Source organism: Pungitius pungitius, unplaced genomic scaffold (assembly GCF_949316345.1).
Source record: "Pungitius pungitius unplaced genomic scaffold, fPunPun2.1 scaffold_24, whole genome shotgun sequence".
Classification (NCBI taxonomy): domain Eukaryota; kingdom Metazoa; phylum Chordata; class Actinopteri; order Perciformes; family Gasterosteidae; genus Pungitius; species Pungitius pungitius.
The window spans coordinates 216514-238026 of record NW_026909886.1 but is presented as its reverse complement, the minus strand read 5'-3'; the positions used below and the strand labels follow the sequence as shown (position 1 = coordinate 238026).

Sequence of the window (21513 nt, the reverse complement as noted above, 5' to 3'; positions counted from 1 at the left end):
AAAGTGTAAGCTCTTGATGAACTCTTGTTGATTCCTTCCAATCAAAAGTGTAAGCTCTTGATGAACTCTTGTTGATTCCTTCCAATCAAAAGTGTAAGCTCTTGATGAACTCTTGTTGAATTCACTTATAATTCAGAGAGTGATTTCACTTTTAGGCACCTCTGTCTAAAAATGGAACTAACCCCAAACAGCCCTCAAAAATCATTCGTTTTTTTTGCAATCAAAAGTGTAAGCTCCTGCCTAAATCTTGATTTCACTCTAAATTCAGACAGTAATTTGAGACTTGATCCAAAGCTCAACCAGAGACTCCAGGAATAAGTTTACTCAAATGACAGGCTCTTCCATCCTACTAATTTATTTTTCTTACAAGTACATGAGGCTTAGCCAAATAGCAGAGCCTGGCAAAAAATAAGGTCAACTCATTGTTGTTCCTCTCCACGGAAGTCTTTATTAAAAGGCGAAAGACTTATGCGTATTGAAGAGAAACCAAAGTCAGTAGCACAATCAGGTGAAAGGCAGCCCTATATCCCTGTGGAACAAGTAATCCCTCTTGGGGTAGGGAGTGGTTGAGCTGCAGGTGTCCAAAGCCTAACCCATTTCCCAGCCCCCTTTCCTCAAAAAATCTATGATTTCTTTTCAATCAAAAATTGTAAGGCCCTCCTGAAATGTTGTTGGTTTACTGTGAATTCAGACAATCATTCAGTGATTTAACACTCCAGTGGTGAGTAAACAGGTCCATTGTTGGCAAAGAAGCTCAATCTTGGGGACCAACAGTAGTTCAAAGAGATGTGTGCAAGTTAAAAGCACTGGTTTTTCTTTGACACTAATATCAGTGGAGAGTGCGGACGCAGTCCCCAACTACCACAAAAACACTGCCCTGCACTCTGAAAACTTCACACACAGGCTCAGGGCCACCACGGGAAGAGCATGCACGCAAGTACACACGTGCACGCACACACACACACACTCTCGGACTGAATGGGAGTCAATGGGAGCTTCCCCAGGGGAACCTCCTATTGGGCCCAAAATCTACAGTGGCCCCCCTGAGGGCCCCGGGAGGAGCTGGTCCAAATTTCAGCAGCTCAGCACCAACCAAGACAGAGTTGCAGGCAAAATCCAAACTCATTTCCCGGTTTGTAGTGGTCGGTTTCACAAATTCTTGGAGACCTGTCTTGGACTGACAGCCGCACTCTGCAAACTTCACACACAAGCTCAGGGCCACCATGGGTAGAGCATGCACACGAGCACACACGTGCAAGCTCCTGATGAACTCTTGTTGAATTCACTTTGAATTCAGACAGTGATTTCACTTTCAGGCACCTCTTTCCGACAATGGAATCACCCAAAAACAAACCTCAAAAGTCATTGATTTTTTTTCAATCAAAAATTGTAAGGCCCTCCTGAAATGTTGTTGGTTTACTGTTAATTCAGACAATCACTCAGTGGTTTAACACTCCAGTGGTGAGTATACTGGTCCATTGTTGGCAAAGAGGCTCAATCTTGGGGACCAACAGTAGTTGAAAGAGATGTGTCCAAGTGGAAAGCACTGGTTTTTCTTTGACACTAATATCAGGGGAGAGCGCGGACGCAGTCCCCCACTACCACAAATTATGCAGTCGAGATTCCCACATTTGAGGAATTCGCAGTGGTCAACACAGCCGGAGTGCAATGGCTGAGCCTCGCCCTGGGTGAACCACCTTTGTGATCATGGTATCTCCCCTGCCAGGTAAGTATAAGTTGGTAGTGACAGAGACAGGAGTGGTATTCCCAAACAGAGCACTTGGGGTGACGGTTCCCAGATGGCACCGTCCTCACAGATCAGTGAATTTAAAATCAGTGATCAGTGTGAAATGCAAAATAAAGGCACAATTGATGAGTAAACATATCAGTTGCTTGCCAAAAGTCTCAGCCAGTTGAGACTTGTACACAGAGGCAAACCAACTACCTAGACTACACCAATGAATTGGGTCACCAGTTATTTTTTTCACAAGATAAAGGTTGCACCGTTCCCGGAAGTGCTGCAATACCGGGTCAATGCTTGGAGTGAGCAGAGCAAGCCCCTTTTTCATCTCCCAGAGCTAAAAATCGGCTTAATATGTAGTCCTCATATAGAGGACATATCAGATATTAAACTGATAAGAACAGATACTACACTTGATCTTAGCCAAAAGGCCGAGAAGCGATGACACATGAATGTTTGCCTCCAGACCCAACGGACTAGCGCATCTCTCAAATGTCGGGGTGCGGCTCATACAAATGGGCGTGGCAGTCGCCTGTTACTTAACATCCCACTCCCCACGCAGCCTGTATTCTTAAAAATCTTTGATTTCCTTCCAATCAAAAGTGTAAGCTCTTGATGAACTCTTGTTGATTCCTTCCAATCAAAAGTGTAAGCTCTTGATGAACTCTTGTTGATTCCTTCCAATCAAAAGTGTAAGCTCTTGATGAACTCTTGTTGAATTCACTTATAATTCAGAGAGTGATTTCACTTTTAGGCACCTCTGTCTAAAAATGGAACTAACCCCAAACAGCCCTCAAAAATCATTCGGTTTTTTTGCAATCAAAAGTGTAAGCTCCTGCCTAAATCTTGATTTCACTCTAAATTCAGACAGTAATTTGAGACTTGATCCAAAGCTCAACCAGAGACTCCAGGAATAAGTTTACTCAAATGACAGGCTCTTCCATCCTACTAATTTATTTTTCTTACAAGTACATGAGGCTTAGCCAAATAGCAGAGCCTGGCAAAAAATAAGGTCAACTCATTGTTGTTCCTCTCCACGGAAGTCTTTAGTAAAAGGCGAAAGACTTATGCGTATTGAAGAGAAACCAAAGTCAGTAGCACAATCAGGTGAAAGGCAGCCCTATATCCCTGTGGAACAAGTAATCCCTCTTGGGGTAGGGAGTGGTTGAGCTGCAGGTGTCCAAAGCCTAACCCATTTCCCAGCCCCCTTTCCTCAAAAAATCTATTTCTTTTCAATCAAAAATTGTAAGGCCCTCCTGAAATGTTGTTGGTTTACTGTGAATTCAGACAATCATTCAGTGATTTAACACTCCAGTGGTGAGTAAACAGGTCCATTGTTGGCAAAGAAGCTCAATCTTGGGGACCAACAGTAGTTCAAAGAGATGTGTGCAAGTTAAAAGCACTGGTTTTTCTTTGACACTAATATCAGTGGAGAGTGCGGACGCAGTCCCCAACTACCACAAAAACACTCTGAAAACTTCACACACAGGCTCAGGGCCACCACGGGAAGAGCATGCACGCAAGTACACACGTGCACGCACACACACACACACTCGGACTGAATGGGAGTCAATGGGAGCTTCCCCAGGGGAACCTCCTATTGGGCCCAAAATCTACAGTGGCCCCCCTGAGGGCCCCGGGAGGAGCTGGTCCAAATTTCAGCAGCCCAGCACCAACCAAGACAGAGTTGCAGGCAAAATCCAAACTCATTTCCCGGTTTGTAGTGGTCGGTTTCACAAATTCTTGGACTGACAGCCGCACTCTGCAAACTTCACACACAAGCTCAGGGCCACCATGGGTAGAGCATGCACACGAGCACACACGTGCAAGCTCCTGATGAACTCTTGTTGAATTCACTTTGAATTTAGACAGTGACTTCACTTTCAGGCACCTCTGTCCGAAAATGGAATCACCCAAAAACAAACCTCAAAAGTCATTGATTTTTTTTCAATCAAAAATTGTAAGGCCCTCCTGAAATGTTGTTGGTTTACTGTTAATTCAGACAATCACTCAGTGGTTTAACACTCCAGTGGTGAGTATACTGGTCCATTGTTGGCAAAGAGGCTCAATCTTGGGGACCAACAGTAGTTGAAAGAGATGTGTCCAAGTGGAAAGCACTGGTTTTTCTTTGACACTAATATCAGGGGAGAGCGCGGACGCAGTCCCCCACTACCACAAATTATGCAGTCGAGATTCCCACATTTGAGGAATTCGCAGTGGTCAACACAGCCGGAGTGCAATGGCTGAGCCTCGCCCTGGGTGAACCACCTTTGTGATCATGGTATCTCCCCTGCCAGGTAAGTATAAGTTGGTAGTGACAGAGACAGGAGTGGTATTCCCAAACAGAGCACTTGGGGTGACGGTTCCCAGATGGCACCGTCCTCACAGATCAGTGAATTTAAAATCAGTGATCAGTGTGAAATGCAAAATAAAGGCACAATTGATGAGTAAACATATCAGTTGCTTGCCAAAAGTCTCAGCCAGTTGAGACTTGTACACAGAGGCAAACCAACTACCTAGACTACACCAATGAATTGGGTCACCAGTTATTTTTTTCACAAGATAAAGGTTGCACCGTTCCCGGAAGTGCTGCAATACCGGGTCAATGCTTGGAGTGAGCAGAGCAAGCCCCTTTTTCATCTCCCAGAGCTAAAAATCGGCTTAATATGTAGTCCTCATATAGAGGACATATCAGATATTAAACTGATAAGAACAGATACTACACTTGATCTTAGCCAAAAGGCCGAGAAGCGATGACACATGAATGTTTGCCTCCAGACCCAACGGACTAGCGCATCTCTCAAATGTCGGGGTGCGGCTCATACAAATGGGCGTGGCAGTCGCCTGTTACTTAACATCCCACTCCCCACGCAGCCTGTATTCTTAAAAATCTTTGATTTCCTTCCAATCAAAAGTGTAAGCTCTTGATGAACTCTTGTTGATTCCTTCCAATCAAAAGTGTAAGCTCTTGATGAACTCTTGTTGAATTCACTTATAATTCAGAGAGTGATTTCACTTTTAGGCACCTCTGTCTAAAAATGGAACTAACCCCAAACAGCCCTCAAAAATCATTCGTTTTTTTTGCAATCAAAAGTGTAAGCTCCTGCCTAAATCTTGATTTCACTCTAAATTCAGACAGTAATTTGAGACTTGATCCAAAGCTCAACCAGAGACTCCAGGAATAAGTTTACTCAAATGACAGGCTCTTCCATCCTACTAATTTATTTTTCTTACAAGTACATGAGGCTTAGCCAAATAGCAGAGCCTGGCAAAAAATAAGGTCAACTCATTGTTGTTCCTCTCCACGGAAGTCTTTAGTAAAAGGCGAAAGACTTATGCGTATTGAAGAGAAACCAAAGTCAGTAGCACAATCAGGTGAAAGGCAGCCCTATATCCCTGTGGAACAAGTAATCCCTCTTGGGGTAGGGAGTGGTTGAGCTGCAGGTGTCCAAAGCCTAACCCATTTCCCAGCCCCCTTTCCTCAAAAAATCTATGATTTCTTTTCAATCAAAAATTGTAAGGCCCTCCTGAAATGTTGTTGGTTTACTGTGAATTCAGACAATCATTCAGTGATTTAACACTCCAGTGGTGAGTAAACAGGTCCATTGTTGGCAAAGAAGCTCAATCTTGGGGACCAACAGTAGTTCAAAGAGATGTGTGCAAGTTAAAAGCACTGGTTTTTCTTTGACACTAATATCAGTGGAGAGTGCGGACGCAGTCCCCAACTACCACAAAAACACTCTGAAAACTTCACACACAGGCTCAGGGCCACCACGGGAAGAGCATGCACGCAAGTACACACGTGCACGCACACACACACACACTCGGACTGAATGGGAGTCAATGGGAGCTTCCCCAGGGGAACCTCCTATTGGGCCCAAAATCTACAGTGGCCCCCCTGAGGGCCCCGGGAGGAGCTGGTCCAAATTTCAGCAGCCCAGCACCAACCAAGACAGAGTTGCAGGCAAAATCCAAACTCATTTCCCGGTTTGTAGTGGTCGGTTTCACAAATTCTTGGACTGACAGCCGCACTCTGCAAACTTCACACACAAGCTCAGGGCCACCATGGGTAGAGCATGCACACGAGCACACACGTGCAAGCTCCTGATGAACTCTTGTTGAATTCACTTTGAATTTAGACAGTGACTTCACTTTCAGGCACCTCTGTCCGAAAATGGAATCACCCAAAAACAAACCTCAAAAGTCATTGATTTTTTTTCAATCAAAAATTGTAAGGCCCTCCTGAAATGTTGTTGGTTTACTGTTAATTCAGACAATCACTCAGTGGTTTAACACTCCAGTGGTGAGTATACTGGTCCATTGTTGGCAAAGAGGCTCAATCTTGGGGACCAACAGTAGTTGAAAGAGATGTGTCCAAGTGGAAAGCACTGGTTTTTCTTTGACACTAATATCAGGGGAGAGCGCGGACGCAGTCCCCCACTACCACAAATTATGCAGTCGAGATTCCCACATTTGAGGAATTCGCAGTGGTCAACACAGCCGGAGTGCAATGGCTGAGCCTCGCCCTGGGTGAACCACCTTTGTGATCATGGTATCTCCCCTGCCAGGTAAGTATAAGTTGGTAGTGACAGAGACAGGAGTGGTATTCCCAAACAGAGCACTTGGGGTGACGGTTCCCAGATGGCACCGTCCTCACAGATCAGTGAATTTAAAATCAGTGATCAGTGTGAAATGCAAAATAAAGGCACAATTGATGAGTAAACATATCAGTTGCTTGCCAAAAGTCTCAGCCAGTTGAGACTTGTACACAGAGGCAAACCAACTACCTAGACTACACCAATGAATTGGGTCACCAGTTATTTTTTTCACAAGATAAAGGTTGCACCGTTCCCGGAAGTGCTGCAATACCGGGTCAATGCTTGGAGTGAGCAGAGCAAGCCCCTTTTTCATCTCCCAGAGCTAAAAATCGGCTTAATATGTAGTCCTCATATAGAGGACATATCAGATATTAAACTGATAAGAACAGATACTACACTTGATCTTAGCCAAAAGGCCGAGAAGCGATGACACATGAATGTTTGCCTCCAGACCCAACGGACTAGCGCATCTCTCAAATGTCGGGGTGCGGCTCATACAAATGGGCGTGGCAGTCGCCTGTTACTTAACATCCCACTCCCCACGCAGCCTGTATTCTTAAAAATCTTTGATTTCCTTCCAATCAAAAGTGTAAGCTCTTGATGAACTCTTGTTGATTCCTTCCAATCAAAAGTGTAAGCTCTTGATGAACTCTTGTTGATTCCTTCCAATCAAAAGTGTAAGCTCTTGATGAACTCTTGTTGAATTCACTTATAATTCAGAGAGTGATTTCACTTTTAGGCACCTCTGTCTAAAAATGGAACTAACCCCAAACAGCCCTCAAAAATCATTCGGTTTTTTTGCAATCAAAAGTGTAAGCTCCTGCCTAAATCTTGATTTCACTCTAAATTCAGACAGTAATTTGAGACTTGATCCAAAGCTCAACCAGAGACTCCAGGAATAAGTTTACTCAAATGACAGGCTCTTCCATCCTACTAATTTATTTTTCTTACAAGTACATGAGGCTTAGCCAAATAGCAGAGCCTGGCAAAAAATAAGGTCAACTCATTGTTGTTCCTCTCCACGGAAGTCTTTAGTAAAAGGCGAAAGACTTATGCGTATTGAAGAGAAACCAAAGTCAGTAGCACAATCAGGTGAAAGGCAGCCCTATATCCCTGTGGAACAAGTAATCCCTCTTGGGGTAGGGAGTGGTTGAGCTGCAGGTGTCCAAAGCCTAACCCATTTCCCAGCCCCCTTTCCTCAAAAAATCTATTTCTTTTCAATCAAAAATTGTAAGGCCCTCCTGAAATGTTGTTGGTTTACTGTGAATTCAGACAATCATTCAGTGATTTAACACTCCAGTGGTGAGTAAACAGGTCCATTGTTGGCAAAGAAGCTCAATCTTGGGGACCAACAGTAGTTCAAAGAGATGTGTGCAAGTTAAAAGCACTGGTTTTTCTTTGACACTAATATCAGTGGAGAGTGCGGACGCAGTCCCCAACTACCACAAAAACACTCTGAAAACTTCACACACAGGCTCAGGGCCACCACGGGAAGAGCATGCACGCAAGTACACACGTGCACGCACACACACACACACTCGGACTGAATGGGAGTCAATGGGAGCTTCCCCAGGGGAACCTCCTATTGGGCCCAAAATCTACAGTGGCCCCCCTGAGGGCCCCGGGAGGAGCTGGTCCAAATTTCAGCAGCCCAGCACCAACCAAGACAGAGTTGCAGGCAAAATCCAAACTCATTTCCCGGTTTGTAGTGGTCGGTTTCACAAATTCTTGGACTGACAGCCGCACTCTGCAAACTTCACACACAAGCTCAGGGCCACCATGGGTAGAGCATGCACACGAGCACACACGTGCAAGCTCCTGATGAACTCTTGTTGAATTCACTTTGAATTTAGACAGTGACTTCACTTTCAGGCACCTCTGTCCGAAAATGGAATCACCCAAAAACAAACCTCAAAAGTCATTGATTTTTTTTCAATCAAAAATTGTAAGGCCCTCCTGAAATGTTGTTGGTTTACTGTTAATTCAGACAATCACTCAGTGGTTTAACACTCCAGTGGTGAGTATACTGGTCCATTGTTGGCAAAGAGGCTCAATCTTGGGGACCAACAGTAGTTGAAAGAGATGTGTCCAAGTGGAAAGCACTGGTTTTTCTTTGACACTAATATCAGGGGAGAGCGCGGACGCAGTCCCCCACTACCACAAATTATGCAGTCGAGATTCCCACATTTGAGGAATTCGCAGTGGTCAACACAGCCGGAGTGCAATGGCTGAGCCTCGCCCTGGGTGAACCACCTTTGTGATCATGGTATCTCCCCTGCCAGGTAAGTATAAGTTGGTAGTGACAGAGACAGGAGTGGTATTCCCAAACAGAGCACTTGGGGTGACGGTTCCCAGATGGCACCGTCCTCACAGATCAGTGAATTTAAAATCAGTGATCAGTGTGAAATGCAAAATAAAGGCACAATTGATGAGTAAACATATCAGTTGCTTGCCAAAAGTCTCAGCCAGTTGAGACTTGTACACAGAGGCAAACCAACTACCTAGACTACACCAATGAATTGGGTCACCAGTTATTTTTTTCACAAGATAAAGGTTGCACCGTTCCCGGAAGTGCTGCAATACCGGGTCAATGCTTGGAGTGAGCAGAGCAAGCCCCTTTTTCATCTCCCAGAGCTAAAAATCGGCTTAATATGTAGTCCTCATATAGAGGACATATCAGATATTAAACTGATAAGAACAGATACTACACTTGATCTTAGCCAAAAGGCCGAGAAGCGATGACACATGAATGTTTGCCTCCAGACCCAACGGACTAGCGCATCTCTCAAATGTCGGGGTGCGGCTCATACAAATGGGCGTGGCAGTCGCCTGTTACTTAACATCCCACTCCCCACGCAGCCTGTATTCTTAAAAATCTTTGATTTCCTTCCAATCAAAAGTGTAAGCTCTTGATGAACTCTTGTTGATTCCTTCCAATCAAAAGTGTAAGCTCTTGATGAACTCTTGTTGATTCCTTCCAATCAAAAGTGTAAGCTCTTGATGAACTCTTGTTGAATTCACTTATAATTCAGAGAGTGATTTCACTTTTAGGCACCTCTGTCTAAAAATGGAACTAACCCCAAACAGCCCTCAAAAATCATTCGGTTTTTTTGCAATCAAAAGTGTAAGCTCCTGCCTAAATCTTGATTTCACTCTAAATTCAGACAGTAATTTGAGACTTGATCCAAAGCTCAACCAGAGACTCCAGGAATAAGTTTACTCAAATGACAGGCTCTTCCATCCTACTAATTTATTTTTCTTACAAGTACATGAGGCTTAGCCAAATAGCAGAGCCTGGCAAAAAATAAGGTCAACTCATTGTTGTTCCTCTCCACGGAAGTCTTTAGTAAAAGGCGAAAGACTTATGCGTATTGAAGAGAAACCAAAGTCAGTAGCACAATCAGGTGAAAGGCAGCCCTATATCCCTGTGGAACAAGTAATCCCTCTTGGGGTAGGGAGTGGTTGAGCTGCAGGTGTCCAAAGCCTAACCCATTTCCCAGCCCCCTTTCCTCAAAAAATCTATGATTTCTTTTCAATCAAAAATTGTAAGGCCCTCCTGAAATGTTGTTGGTTTACTGTGAATTCAGACAATCATTCAGTGATTTAACACTCCAGTGGTGAGTAAACAGGTCCATTGTTGGCAAAGAAGCTCAATCTTGGGGACCAACAGTAGTTCAAAGAGATGTGTGCAAGTTAAAAGCACTGGTTTTTCTTTGACACTAATATCAGTGGAGAGTGCGGACGCAGTCCCCAACTACCACAAAAACACTGCCCTGCACTCTGAAAACTTCACACACAGGCTCAGGGCCACCACGGGAAGAGCATGCACGCAAGTACACACGTGCACGCACACACACACACACTCTCGGACTGAATGGGAGTCAATGGGAGCTTCCCCAGGGGAACCTCCTATTGGGCCCAAAATCTACAGTGGCCCCCCTGAGGGCCCCGGGAGGAGCTGGTCCAAATTTCAGCAGCTCAGCACCAACCAAGACAGAGTTGCAGGCAAAATCCAAACTCATTTCCCGGTTTGTAGTGGTCGGTTTCACAAATTCTTGGAGACCTGTCTTGGACTGACAGCCGCACTCTGCAAACTTCACACACAAGCTCAGGGCCACCATGGGTAGAGCATGCACACGAGCACACACGTGCAAGCTCCTGATGAACTCTTGTTGAATTCACTTTGAATTCAGACAGTGATTTCACTTTCAGGCACCTCTTTCCGACAATGGAATCACCCAAAAACAAACCTCAAAAGTCATTGATTTTTTTTCAATCAAAAATTGTAAGGCCCTCCTGAAATGTTGTTGGTTTACTGTTAATTCAGACAATCACTCAGTGGTTTAACACTCCAGTGGTGAGTATACTGGTCCATTGTTGGCAAAGAGGCTCAATCTTGGGGACCAACAGTAGTTGAAAGAGATGTGTCCAAGTGGAAAGCACTGGTTTTTCTTTGACACTAATATCAGGGGAGAGCGCGGACGCAGTCCCCCACTACCACAAATTATGCAGTCGAGATTCCCACATTTGAGGAATTCGCAGTGGTCAACACAGCCGGAGTGCAATGGCTGAGCCTCGCCCTGGGTGAACCACCTTTGTGATCATGGTATCTCCCCTGCCAGGTAAGTATAAGTTGGTAGTGACAGAGACAGGAGTGGTATTCCCAAACAGAGCACTTGGGGTGACGGTTCCCAGATGGCACCGTCCTCACAGATCAGTGAATTTAAAATCAGTGATCAGTGTGAAATGCAAAATAAAGGCACAATTGATGAGTAAACATATCAGTTGCTTGCCAAAAGTCTCAGCCAGTTGAGACTTGTACACAGAGGCAAACCAACTACCTAGACTACACCAATGAATTGGGTCACCAGTTATTTTTTTCACAAGATAAAGGTTGCACCGTTCCCGGAAGTGCTGCAATACCGGGTCAATGCTTGGAGTGAGCAGAGCAAGCCCCTTTTTCATCTCCCAGAGCTAAAAATCGGCTTAATATGTAGTCCTCATATAGAGGACATATCAGATATTAAACTGATAAGAACAGATACTACACTTGATCTTAGCCAAAAGGCCGAGAAGCGATGACACATGAATGTTTGCCTCCAGACCCAACGGACTAGCGCATCTCTCAAATGTCGGGGTGCGGCTCATACAAATGGGCGTGGCAGTCGCCTGTTACTTAACATCCCACTCCCCACGCAGCCTGTATTCTTAAAAATCTTTGATTTCCTTCCAATCAAAAGTGTAAGCTCTTGATGAACTCTTGTTGATTCCTTCCAATCAAAAGTGTAAGCTCTTGATGAACTCTTGTTGATTCCTTCCAATCAAAAGTGTAAGCTCTTGATGAACTCTTGTTGATTCCTTCCAATCAAAAGTGTAAGCTCTTGATGAACTCTTGTTGAATTCACTTATAATTCAGAGAGTGATTTCACTTTTAGGCACCTCTGTCTAAAAATGGAACTAACCCCAAACAGCCCTCAAAAATCATTCGTTTTTTTTGCAATCAAAAGTGTAAGCTCCTGCCTAAATCTTGATTTCACTCTAAATTCAGACAGTAATTTGAGACTTGATCCAAAGCTCAACCAGAGACTCCAGGAATAAGTTTACTCAAATGACAGGCTCTTCCATCCTACTAATTTAATTTTCTTACAAGTACATGAGGCTTAGCCAAATAGCAGAGCCTGGCAAAAAATAAGGTCAACTCATTGTTGTTCCTCTCCACGGAAGTCTTTAGTAAAAGGCGAAAGACTTATGCGTATTGAAGAGAAACCAAAGTCAGTAGCACAATCAGGTGAAAGGCAGCCCTATATCCCTGTGGAACAAGTAATCCCTCTTGGGGTAGGGAGTGGTTGAGCTGCAGGTGTCCAAAGCCTAACCCATTTCCCAGCCCCCTTTCCTCAAAAAATCTATGATTTCTTTTCAATCAAAAATTGTAAGGCCCTCCTGAAATGTTGTTGGTTTACTGTGAATTCAGACAATCATTCAGTGATTTAACACTCCAGTGGTGAGTAAACAGGTCCATTGTTGGCAAAGAAGCTCAATCTTGGGGACCAACAGTAGTTCAAAGAGATGTGTGCAAGTTAAAAGCACTGGTTTTTCTTTGACACTAATATCAGTGGAGAGTGCGGACGCAGTCCCCAACTACCACAAAAACACTGCCCTGCACTCTGAAAACTTCACACACAGGCTCAGGGCCACCACGGGAAGAGCATGCACGCAAGTACACACGTGCACGCACACACACACACACTCTCGGACTGAATGGGAGTCAATGGGAGCTTCCCCAGGGGAACCTCCTATTGGGCCCAAAATCTACAGTGGCCCCCCTGAGGGCCCCGGGAGGAGCTGGTCCAAATTTCAGCAGCTCAGCACCAACCAAGACAGAGTTGCAGGCAAAATCCAAACTCATTTCCCGGTTTGTAGTGGTCGGTTTCACAAATTCTTGGAGACCTGTCTTGGACTGACAGCCGCACTCTGCAAACTTCACACACAAGCTCAGGGCCACCATGGGTAGAGCATGCACACGAGCACACACGTGCAAGCTCCTGATGAACTCTTGTTGAATTCACTTTGAATTCAGACAGTGATTTCACTTTCAGGCACCTCTTTCCGACAATGGAATCACCCAAAAACAAACCTCAAAAGTCATTGATTTTTTTTCAATCAAAAATTGTAAGGCCCTCCTGAAATGTTGTTGGTTTACTGTTAATTCAGACAATCACTCAGTGGTTTAACACTCCAGTGGTGAGTATACTGGTCCATTGTTGGCAAAGAGGCTCAATCTTGGGGACCAACAGTAGTTGAAAGAGATGTGTCCAAGTGGAAAGCACTGGTTTTTCTTTGACACTAATATCAGGGGAGAGCGCGGACGCAGTCCCCCACTACCACAAATTATGCAGTCGAGATTCCCACATTTGAGGAATTCGCAGAGGTCGAGTCCACAGTAGTGCAAAGTCTACAGTGACTGTAGACAGTTACGGGTTATGATTGGTCGACATGACTGTGGACTTCCAATCACATCACAGGAGCCGACTGTGGACGACCAATGAGAGACCTCTAAGGAGCCGACTGTGGACGACCAATGAGAGACCTCTACCCAAACGGTATCGTACGAGTCCGCCGGAGCTGAAAATAATTTATTCTTGACAATTATCAAGGATAATTATCAAGTCTAGCGGAAACAGCGAAACAGGCTATCATTGATAATTATTCTTAGCAATAATTATTTATACTGCCCTATCGTCGTTTGGAGGAGAGTTAATGTTTGCTAGCGAGCGAGCGAGCTGGCCAAGACGTCGTGCGGCAGGTAAAGTAACTTGGCAGCTAGTTCATGTTCAACCTCTCAGTAAAAAGTTCTGGTTTTACTTGCGATACTCCATAATAAACATCATTGGACATTTTATTTGGTGTTATCCCACAAATAACGTTCAAGGCCAAGCTCTTGACGGTCATGTCAGGTAGCTACATTTCCAGCTAACTAAGTTACTTGACGGCTCATATCTCTCAGCGAAGCTGAAATCATAGTTCATAATGGTTCCATTACCCACCACTGAATATGATTTCTCAATATCCATGTCATCCTTTGGTAACAGATTAATCAAAGGGAATACAATCTTAAAGATTGATTAATTATCAGAGGAATCAGCTAGTCTCATAGGCCCAAGATTTATAATGTTATGATATACCAGTTCCCTTTATAATAACTCAAGAGATCCTTAATCTAAGTTATAACAGGGTTACAGCAGTTGTCATCCTGACCTGACACTTTATTCTCTTCTCCCCTGGGTGTTAAAATGAAATCAATAGCCTGTTGTTCTCTGACATTCATTCTTACATTGTTCATATATTATTACAATATTTTAAACAATAGTAATATTTTTGTCGTTGTTGTGGGATTGCTCATTAGGAGATGGCGACCCCAGTAATCCGTGTCGTGAACCCAGATGCCCCTTGGCATCGGCAACAGGCTGTGGTGGTACCTACCAAAGAGGCCCGTGACTACAGGGAGAAGAGGATGGTCTTCCCCAAACCTCCAAGCCAGCTGCTGGAGCAGGCCTCTTCCCTGGCCCACGCAGAGCGGCTGCTTCGAGCAGAAGGAATCTCTGCACCATCACGTCAGCTGTGTCTGGGAAAGCTCGTTATTCCATTTGGCCAGTATGAAAATGCACCATTTCACTGGCTTGTGGCAAACGACGTGGGCTACGTGAAATAGTAAGAATGTCATAATATCGTTATCATGTTATTACCATTGTAGGCTATGCATTTTGAATATAGTTGGTATGAGCCTGTCTGTTTGCATAGATGAATTATGAGTGTTTATTTTTTTTTCTTCATTATCTCAAGTGCAGTTATATTACTGATAGAAGTACTAAGTTAAAGTGTATGATTCCAGCATGCTCGACAAGCACAGACTGGAGGTTGGAAACCCACAGAGAAAAGGAAAGGTGGGGAACCAGTGGGTGAAGGACTACCTCACAGAATATGCAGAGAGCTTCCCACAAGTCTCCAGTCTCCTTGAGGCCAACATCCACAGGTGTATCTACGGCCAGAAAGGATTTGAGCATTACACCTTTGAGGAGATGTGGGAGCTTTACAGTCAGTACCTCACCCCAAAGAACAGGCCAGAGCACTTCAGTGCTGAGCAGAGGGAGCTCACACACAAGGCCTACACTTCTGTGAGGAGGTGGCTGCACACACCAGTGACCCACATCACAAGCGTGCAGATGAAGAGGTTCAGGAAATACCTCAAAGAGAAGGAGCAGGTGAGGGTGGATTACATTATTCATTATGAAGTTATGAAGAGCAGAATATGCAGAAGGCAAGATTAGTTTGTTGGTTTTTGGTAATTAATAACTGATATGTCATAAAACTAAGACTTTACATTTGTTGTGCACCAACCGCAGGCTAGCACTAGGTGTGATCCCTCATCTTTGGCAGATGATGACGCTGAATTGGTTGCTGCAAGCCAGGAAGTTGAAGGTTAGTGAGATTCACAATTAACAGACATCATAACCTACATTGGAAAATATAATACAATACAAAACTATTGTGTTTGGTGAATTCTTAGACTTGCTGAAGTTCCAAGAGCCTCCATGTCGCAAAACTGGCAGGCAGAACCAGGATTTCCGACCCACAGACAGGACAAAGCCGAGGAGTCAGTCTGAGACGGCAAATCTGCCCACGACCCCCGTGAGGCCCAGGCAGCCGGAGACCCCTGTGAGGTCCAGGCAGCCGGAGACCCCTGTGAGGACCAAGCAGCCGGAGACCCCTGTGAGGACCAAGCAGCCAGAGACCCCTTTGAGGACGGACCAGCACGCGTCAACCAGCCAGCCCACAGAGACCCCGTCCACATCCAGGGGTCCTGATTCCGCCGTGGAATCAACTCTGAGTGACTCCTCTGTAAGTGATATTCACACTATATGCAAACAAAGTGCAAACATTTGTTTTAAATGTTGTAATTGGTTTCATGTTTTAGCAATCATTTTTAGACAAAAATAACCAAATGTTTTGTTTCTGCGTTCCAGGTGGAGCTGGAGGGCTGGGTGCGTTTGTGGGAAAACCCCAATGGTGTCCCATCAGCAGACATATCCTGGCTAAAAGAGGACGCAGAAAGAGGCCTGTTCACCCCTGTTCAGATATTTCAGCATAAATCTGGTCAGTTAAAGAGGCGCCGGGTGATGAAATCCGACCGCATGTGGTTTTATCCACCTGAACCTCCTGGCTATGTGAAGGGAGCAGTGCCAACACCACACCTTTTTTTCCGGAGCCGTGTTTTTGTGTGGCGTCCAGTTGGAGTTTGGCGATACTCGCTGAAGTGCCCTCGAGGGGATGACTGCGTCGGGCACGGGAGGGATGTACACCTCTACAAGTCTGGCTTCCACCACAGAGTATGAATCACTGCACTTGTGTTCTTACTACGTATGTAAACATATATGCAAAATATCTGATAATAATATAATATCTACTATAGGTACGTCACATTTGCGATGTGTCCAGCTGGTACACATTGGTCACTGAGGTCCTGTGCTGTGGACCCTGCACAAAGGCCGCCAGGAGTGGAGGAGGTGGCACAGTGGGCCGATGGCTTGCATGGGATCGGGCTATTTTATCTCAACTTAGTGAGGCTCATCAAGCTCTGTTCCCTGCCATCCTCACCAGCAAGTGAGTATACTAAACATATTTTATGCGTTTGACAGACTAACTTCAGAGAAATAAACCTCACCACGCTGCTCATGAATCTGCTCACAGGCGTGGGGTGGATAAGAACGTGGTGCGCCTTCTGAGGGACAGGACCGAAGGTAACACTATGGTCAAGGTGTGGAGGCAGGTACAGGAGAGTCATGTTGAGGAGTATCTTCAACACAAGGACCTGTACACCACACTCCTCATGACCGTAGCGCAACCGGGCGGAATCGTCTCCGCATTAGGCCACGCATTCCAGGCTCCACCTGCTCAGAGAGACCTTCCCTCTGCACGGCTCCTGCGTCACACCTTCCTGCTGGCAGAGGCGGACAATGTGCAAGATTACCGAAGCCAGATCCTCTCCACTTTTGGCACAGCACTGAAAATGGACTCCACTAAGAAAGTATGTCAATCAAAACAAATAATGCCCACAACATAATGCCTTAACGTCTGAAGTCAAAATGTTTAAAAAAAACCCAACATCAACAGAATCCATAAGTGGGTTCATACAATTCAAACCTGAAAATGTTATTTTTTCAGGTGGTCAAGAAGCTGTCTGGGGAAGGTCGAGGCTCAGCCGAGTGGTTCACCAGCATTGGGAACGAGCACTCACAGATAGTGACCTTTGTGCTGACTTGTGAGGAGTCCACTCCGCGGCTCACACCCATGTGCAGTGGAGTCATGGAGAGGTTCCGGCTGGCCAATCAGCCTGTCCCCAAGCTCCTCTACGTGGACCGTGGGTGTTGCCGGTCTCAAGGCCCAACAGGAGTGGAGACTTTGTTCCGTTCCTGGGTGGACAATGGGATGGTTGTGCGGCTGGACATTTTCCACTGGATCCACAGGTTTGACGCAGCCATACGCACAGAGTCCCACTGTAAGTATGCGGTGTTCAAGTCTGCTCTAGCTGGGGCAGTCCTGGCCTACAACCGCCCAGACCTGGAGCTGCTCATCAAAGCCATCAGAGCCAAGAACCCGGCCAGTCTTACCTCGGTCTCAGACGAGGACATTGTCCGCTGCCACATCACCAGGGATCAGCTCAAGCACCACGTGAGGAGGGTCACACTCGGTGCTCAGGAGACCTTTCGGCTCATCCAATTGGCCATCGAGGAGCTGAAAGGTCCCGTTGGGCTGGACGAGAGCGGAGTTAGCCTCTTCAAAACACCAGGTATTAAACACCACATACAAAAAAGTTATTACAACATTAAAAATAGAGTAGTGAACATAACACACTTCATGCATGTGTATTTACAGAGGCTATCGATGAGATGTGGGCAGGCCAGCAGCGACACCTCGAATGCATCCAGGATCCACCAGGCATGAACATGTATAGGGTGGCCCGTACCACAACAATCAACAATGTGGATGTTCCCTATTACAAATGTCTGCGTGGAAGCAACAGCCTGGAAGGATTCCACAAATCGCTGCCACACATGATTCCAGGTGATGCCTAGTGTTGTCTGTATAGTTGGAAAAAATAAATCATGTGACTTTGACAATATTCTACTAGCTTCCCAAACAACACGACCACTGAAAGAGAGAAAGTACAGACTGAACTATTGATTCATTAAAGATAAAACACTTTATTCTTCTTCTTCTTACAATAGCAACACTTTTGGGGATGTTTCACTGGACAGGATGGGGATAAGAAGTTATAGTCTGAAAGAAATATATTGACATGTAAGTAGCTTCAAATGAAAATGATAAAATAAGGTGGACTTGACTTCATCACTTAATTAAATGTACTTAGTTACATTCCAGCTCAAGGTGAAGGTTTTACTCTCATGTGTACCAGCTGTGTACTAGTGTGGAGTTATTAAGACAAATTGACATTAAAACTTAACTTTGCTCTACTCAGGTCCCCATTGTGCAGCCCGGCCCTATCAGGTTTACCTGATGAGTGGCATTGCGCGGTGGAATTCGGACAGGAGTTCAGACGCCGTGTTTGGTGGCAAAGGACGGAACCACAGGACATACTCTGCACCGCTCATTGACCGCCTCAACACCCGCTGTCAGCAGCTGTTCGGCGAGACTGTGGAGGAGAATTACCGGGCCCCCGCCAATGTTGCTTCCAACGAGTTGCTGGGGTTGGAATATTTATTCAGCCAAAGCACAGGTGAATCTGAACCATTTTCTCTCGTGGACATCATCAATGATGGACCTGGTCCAGAGGAGGAGGTGGTTCAGCATGGGCAGCACAACCCAGATCCAGAAGCCGACGAAGCCTACCAGAGCGACGGGGAGGCTGGTGCCAACGTGTTGGATGCCATCCTGCCCCACATTAACCTCACCAGCAACGAAACCGCAACTGTGGACCCTCCAGCCTTTGTGAGTATATGTATATGTGGTCAAATGTAAATGCAATGCATTGATTGCTAACGTGATAACGTGCTCATTGGAACTTTTATATGGAAACTTGTCAACAGGTTGATGCCTGCAGTTCAAACCCGCTTCCTGGCTTTGAAAGGCTGGAAAAGTTCTGCTCTGCTCTGGTGGAAATCAGCCTTACAGAGGACAAGCTGACTCTTTCCACTGAGCAGAGGAACAAGGTCCTCGAAGCCTGGAACGCCGTGGAGGAGCACGACAAGCAGCCGCAGCAGTTCAACCAGCTCTACAGAACGCACTGGGGCAACACGCTCTACTGCCGCACTAAGAGAGACGATCTGGTTGATGCTGCTGTGATTCAGAAGCTTAAGATGGCTAAGCGCTACGCACCGGCTCAACAAGACGTCAGCGCTCAACACAACAGGCTGATGTACACACTGATTAAACTGCTGTGGCTGCGCTCCCCTCAAGGATCTCGCTGCAGTCCCGAGAAAAGCACAATTTGTAAGGCGTACGAAAGAATCCAGCACCGGATTCTGGTGGAGGATCCGATCCTGTGCAAAGCTGGCATTCCCCTTCCAAAGATTAACATTAAAACCGTGCGGGACTTCATCCGACGTCAGGAGCGCCTCCTCAACATGAATGCCACAAAACAGTCCTCCACTGTAACGAAGATCACCTCAATTTCATCTGCTGACCTCCCTCCAGCACCCCACCAGCCGTCAGTCCTCCCTCCACCACTCTACCCTCTGATGGAGTACATGCCCACGCCCAGCACGGCAGGGACTAAAGTGTTGAAGGGAAGGACGGACATGATGATGCCTCTCTCCCGGCCTCAACCACCACTGCCACTCCTGAAACTGCCTGTTAAAACCACCCCTGCCACCTCCACCATCACCAGACCTCTGCCCTCCACATCTGTCTCCACAGCCAACATTGAGTGCGCTGGCCCCTCCACTCGGCACATATTGCCTGCGCATCCTCCACTGCCATCTCCGCTTACTGCTTGTGATTTAAGCTCGCCATCCTGGGCAAGATCCACGCAGTACAAGCGAAAAAGTATGGATCAACCCTCTGCAGTTAGAGTCGAGGTGTCGCGGGTGCACAAACTCCCTCTATGTACATGCTGTGGCCGACCGACCCAGGGACATAAAAAATACAAACGAAAGGTTTTCTGCCCTGTGACATTGATGTCAACTTCCAAGGGTCTGGACAAAACAGTGTACGACAGCTACGAACACTTCATTTCTGTTGTGGACAAACAGTGACAACCTGCATATTATGCAATTGCATCACAGTGTTTTTTATATTGTATAGTTTAGATATTTGTGAAAATCCCGGTGCATATTGTTAATAGTTTAGATCGTAAAGATCCCTGTGCATGTTGTAAATAGTTTATATCTTAAAATACCTGTAAAATACCTGTGCATGTTGTAAATAGTGTAGATCTTAAAATACCTGTGCATGTTGTAAATAGTGTAGATCTTAAAATACCTGTGCATGTTGTAAATAGTTTACATATTGTGTCTTTTATGACAGATGTACTGTTATATTTATGATTGTGCTCCCTTTTACTTGATAAAGCAGAATGTGTTACAGTGAAGCGTTGTGGAAAATTAATCATTATTTCCATTACAAATAAGAGACACAAATAAATATAGGGTGCCAGATTAAGTTTATAAGCCTTTATTAAAATATCTCATATGTTTTGAATAAAAACATTATGCAGTTCTGAAATATCAAACCACTTCCAATTGTCATAAGGGAGTTTGAAAATAAAAAGGGTACACATTACATGTCAACACATATAAAACATTAACTCAAAAGAATAGTTTTTATTTTTAAAAAGTTCAGAAACAGTAAATAAACAGATACAAATATACTTTCTAGATTTTCTATTTCTGCACAATTCAATAATAACTTCAGGTATCACAATCTGAATCAGACACCATTTATTGCCACGCATGTTACACAGAGAAATTTGAGTTGGTGAATTGGAATAAGATACTGCAAAATAAGAAAAAAAAGCAAGAACAATATAAACAGATAAGTATGTTAAACAAAATCGATGTCTATATGTTTCCATGGTGAGAGAAACCACTGTAGAAAATGTTTCAATAATGATCAAAATACAAACAACAAAACATTTCCCAGTCTAGCAATCAATACAGATGATCATCAGTCTAAATGACACTAAAAGCAGGTAAGACATTTTGGACGCCTTTTAATTGACTATTTGAAGTGATATTGTTTGCATGTATTCCAGTGGTGGTAAGTCCATGTAGCTGACCTGTAAAAAAGCAATAGAGTAAATAAAAACAATATTGCATTATTGGATATATCTATCAGCTCGGGCCAATAGAGAACTACCAGGAAGTAAACAAACATGAATCACACATTCCATGAATAGTCAGCTCAGGAGCCAATTGAGATCTACCAGGAAGTAAACAAACATTAATCAAACATTCCATGGGTAGTCCACCTGGAGGCGCTATTTTTGCAAGTTTTACTGTGGATTGTAAGCCAATGGTCTTCGATTGAATTGCACTACTGTACGGCTCACCCCCATTCGCAGTGGTCAACACAGCCGGAGTGCAATGGCTGAGCCTCGCCCTGGGTGAACCACCTTTGTGATCATGGTATCTCCCCTGCCAGGTAAGTATAAGTTGGTAG

General features: G+C 45.0%; 16 non-coding genes and 1 pseudogene across 16 annotated transcripts; all 17 read right to left on the bottom strand.

The window, feature by feature from the left end:
• Positions 1 to 379: 379 nt before the first annotated feature.
• Positions 380 to 495, bottom strand: LOC134119386 (U5 spliceosomal RNA). Its single transcript, XR_009950939.1, has one exon. It is a non-coding gene; the product is annotated as a U5 spliceosomal RNA (small nuclear RNA).
• Positions 496 to 1570: 1075 nt separating this feature from the next.
• Positions 1571 to 1734, bottom strand: LOC134119216 (U1 spliceosomal RNA). Its single transcript, XR_009950770.1, has one exon. It is a non-coding gene; the product is annotated as a U1 spliceosomal RNA (small nuclear RNA).
• A 259-nt stretch (positions 1735 to 1993) lies between these two features.
• On the bottom strand, positions 1994 to 2184 carry LOC134119234 (U2 spliceosomal RNA). The gene has a single exon (XR_009950788.1). It is a non-coding gene; the product is annotated as a U2 spliceosomal RNA (small nuclear RNA).
• A 535-nt stretch (positions 2185 to 2719) lies between these two features.
• On the bottom strand, positions 2720 to 2835 carry LOC134119369 (U5 spliceosomal RNA). The gene has a single exon (XR_009950922.1). It is a non-coding gene; the product is annotated as a U5 spliceosomal RNA (small nuclear RNA).
• A 1047-nt stretch (positions 2836 to 3882) lies between these two features.
• On the bottom strand, positions 3883 to 4046 carry LOC134119215 (U1 spliceosomal RNA). Its single transcript, XR_009950769.1, has one exon. It is a non-coding gene; the product is annotated as a U1 spliceosomal RNA (small nuclear RNA).
• A 259-nt stretch (positions 4047 to 4305) lies between these two features.
• On the bottom strand, positions 4306 to 4496 carry LOC134119233 (U2 spliceosomal RNA). Its single transcript, XR_009950787.1, has one exon. It is a non-coding gene; the product is annotated as a U2 spliceosomal RNA (small nuclear RNA).
• Positions 4497 to 4987: 491 nt separating this feature from the next.
• On the bottom strand, positions 4988 to 5103 carry LOC134119368 (U5 spliceosomal RNA). The gene has a single exon (XR_009950921.1). It is a non-coding gene; the product is annotated as a U5 spliceosomal RNA (small nuclear RNA).
• Positions 5104 to 6153: 1050 nt separating this feature from the next.
• LOC134119214 (U1 spliceosomal RNA) lies at positions 6154 to 6317 on the bottom strand. The gene has a single exon (XR_009950768.1). It is a non-coding gene; the product is annotated as a U1 spliceosomal RNA (small nuclear RNA).
• Positions 6318 to 6576: 259 nt separating this feature from the next.
• LOC119202628 (U2 spliceosomal RNA) lies at positions 6577 to 6767 on the bottom strand. The gene has a single exon (XR_005116042.2). It is a non-coding gene; the product is annotated as a U2 spliceosomal RNA (small nuclear RNA).
• Positions 6768 to 7302: 535 nt separating this feature from the next.
• LOC119202613 (U5 spliceosomal RNA) lies at positions 7303 to 7418 on the bottom strand. The gene has a single exon (XR_005116031.1). It is a non-coding gene; the product is annotated as a U5 spliceosomal RNA (small nuclear RNA).
• Positions 7419 to 8465: 1047 nt separating this feature from the next.
• Positions 8466 to 8629, bottom strand: LOC119202638 (U1 spliceosomal RNA). The gene has a single exon (XR_005116049.1). It is a non-coding gene; the product is annotated as a U1 spliceosomal RNA (small nuclear RNA).
• A 259-nt stretch (positions 8630 to 8888) lies between these two features.
• On the bottom strand, positions 8889 to 9079 carry LOC119202611 (U2 spliceosomal RNA). The gene has a single exon (XR_005116029.2). It is a non-coding gene; the product is annotated as a U2 spliceosomal RNA (small nuclear RNA).
• Positions 9080 to 9614: 535 nt separating this feature from the next.
• On the bottom strand, positions 9615 to 9730 carry LOC119202614 (U5 spliceosomal RNA). Its single transcript, XR_005116032.2, has one exon. It is a non-coding gene; the product is annotated as a U5 spliceosomal RNA (small nuclear RNA).
• Positions 9731 to 10805: 1075 nt separating this feature from the next.
• Positions 10806 to 10969, bottom strand: LOC119202610 (U1 spliceosomal RNA). Its single transcript, XR_005116028.1, has one exon. It is a non-coding gene; the product is annotated as a U1 spliceosomal RNA (small nuclear RNA).
• A 259-nt stretch (positions 10970 to 11228) lies between these two features.
• On the bottom strand, positions 11229 to 11419 carry LOC119202618 (U2 spliceosomal RNA). Its single transcript, XR_005116035.2, has one exon. It is a non-coding gene; the product is annotated as a U2 spliceosomal RNA (small nuclear RNA).
• A 579-nt stretch (positions 11420 to 11998) lies between these two features.
• On the bottom strand, positions 11999 to 12114 carry LOC119202612 (U5 spliceosomal RNA). The gene has a single exon (XR_005116030.1). It is a non-coding gene; the product is annotated as a U5 spliceosomal RNA (small nuclear RNA).
• A 9199-nt stretch (positions 12115 to 21313) lies between these two features.
• On the bottom strand, positions 21314 to 21503 carry LOC119202622 (U1 spliceosomal RNA; annotated as a pseudogene).
• Positions 21504 to 21513: the final 10 nt, after the last annotated feature.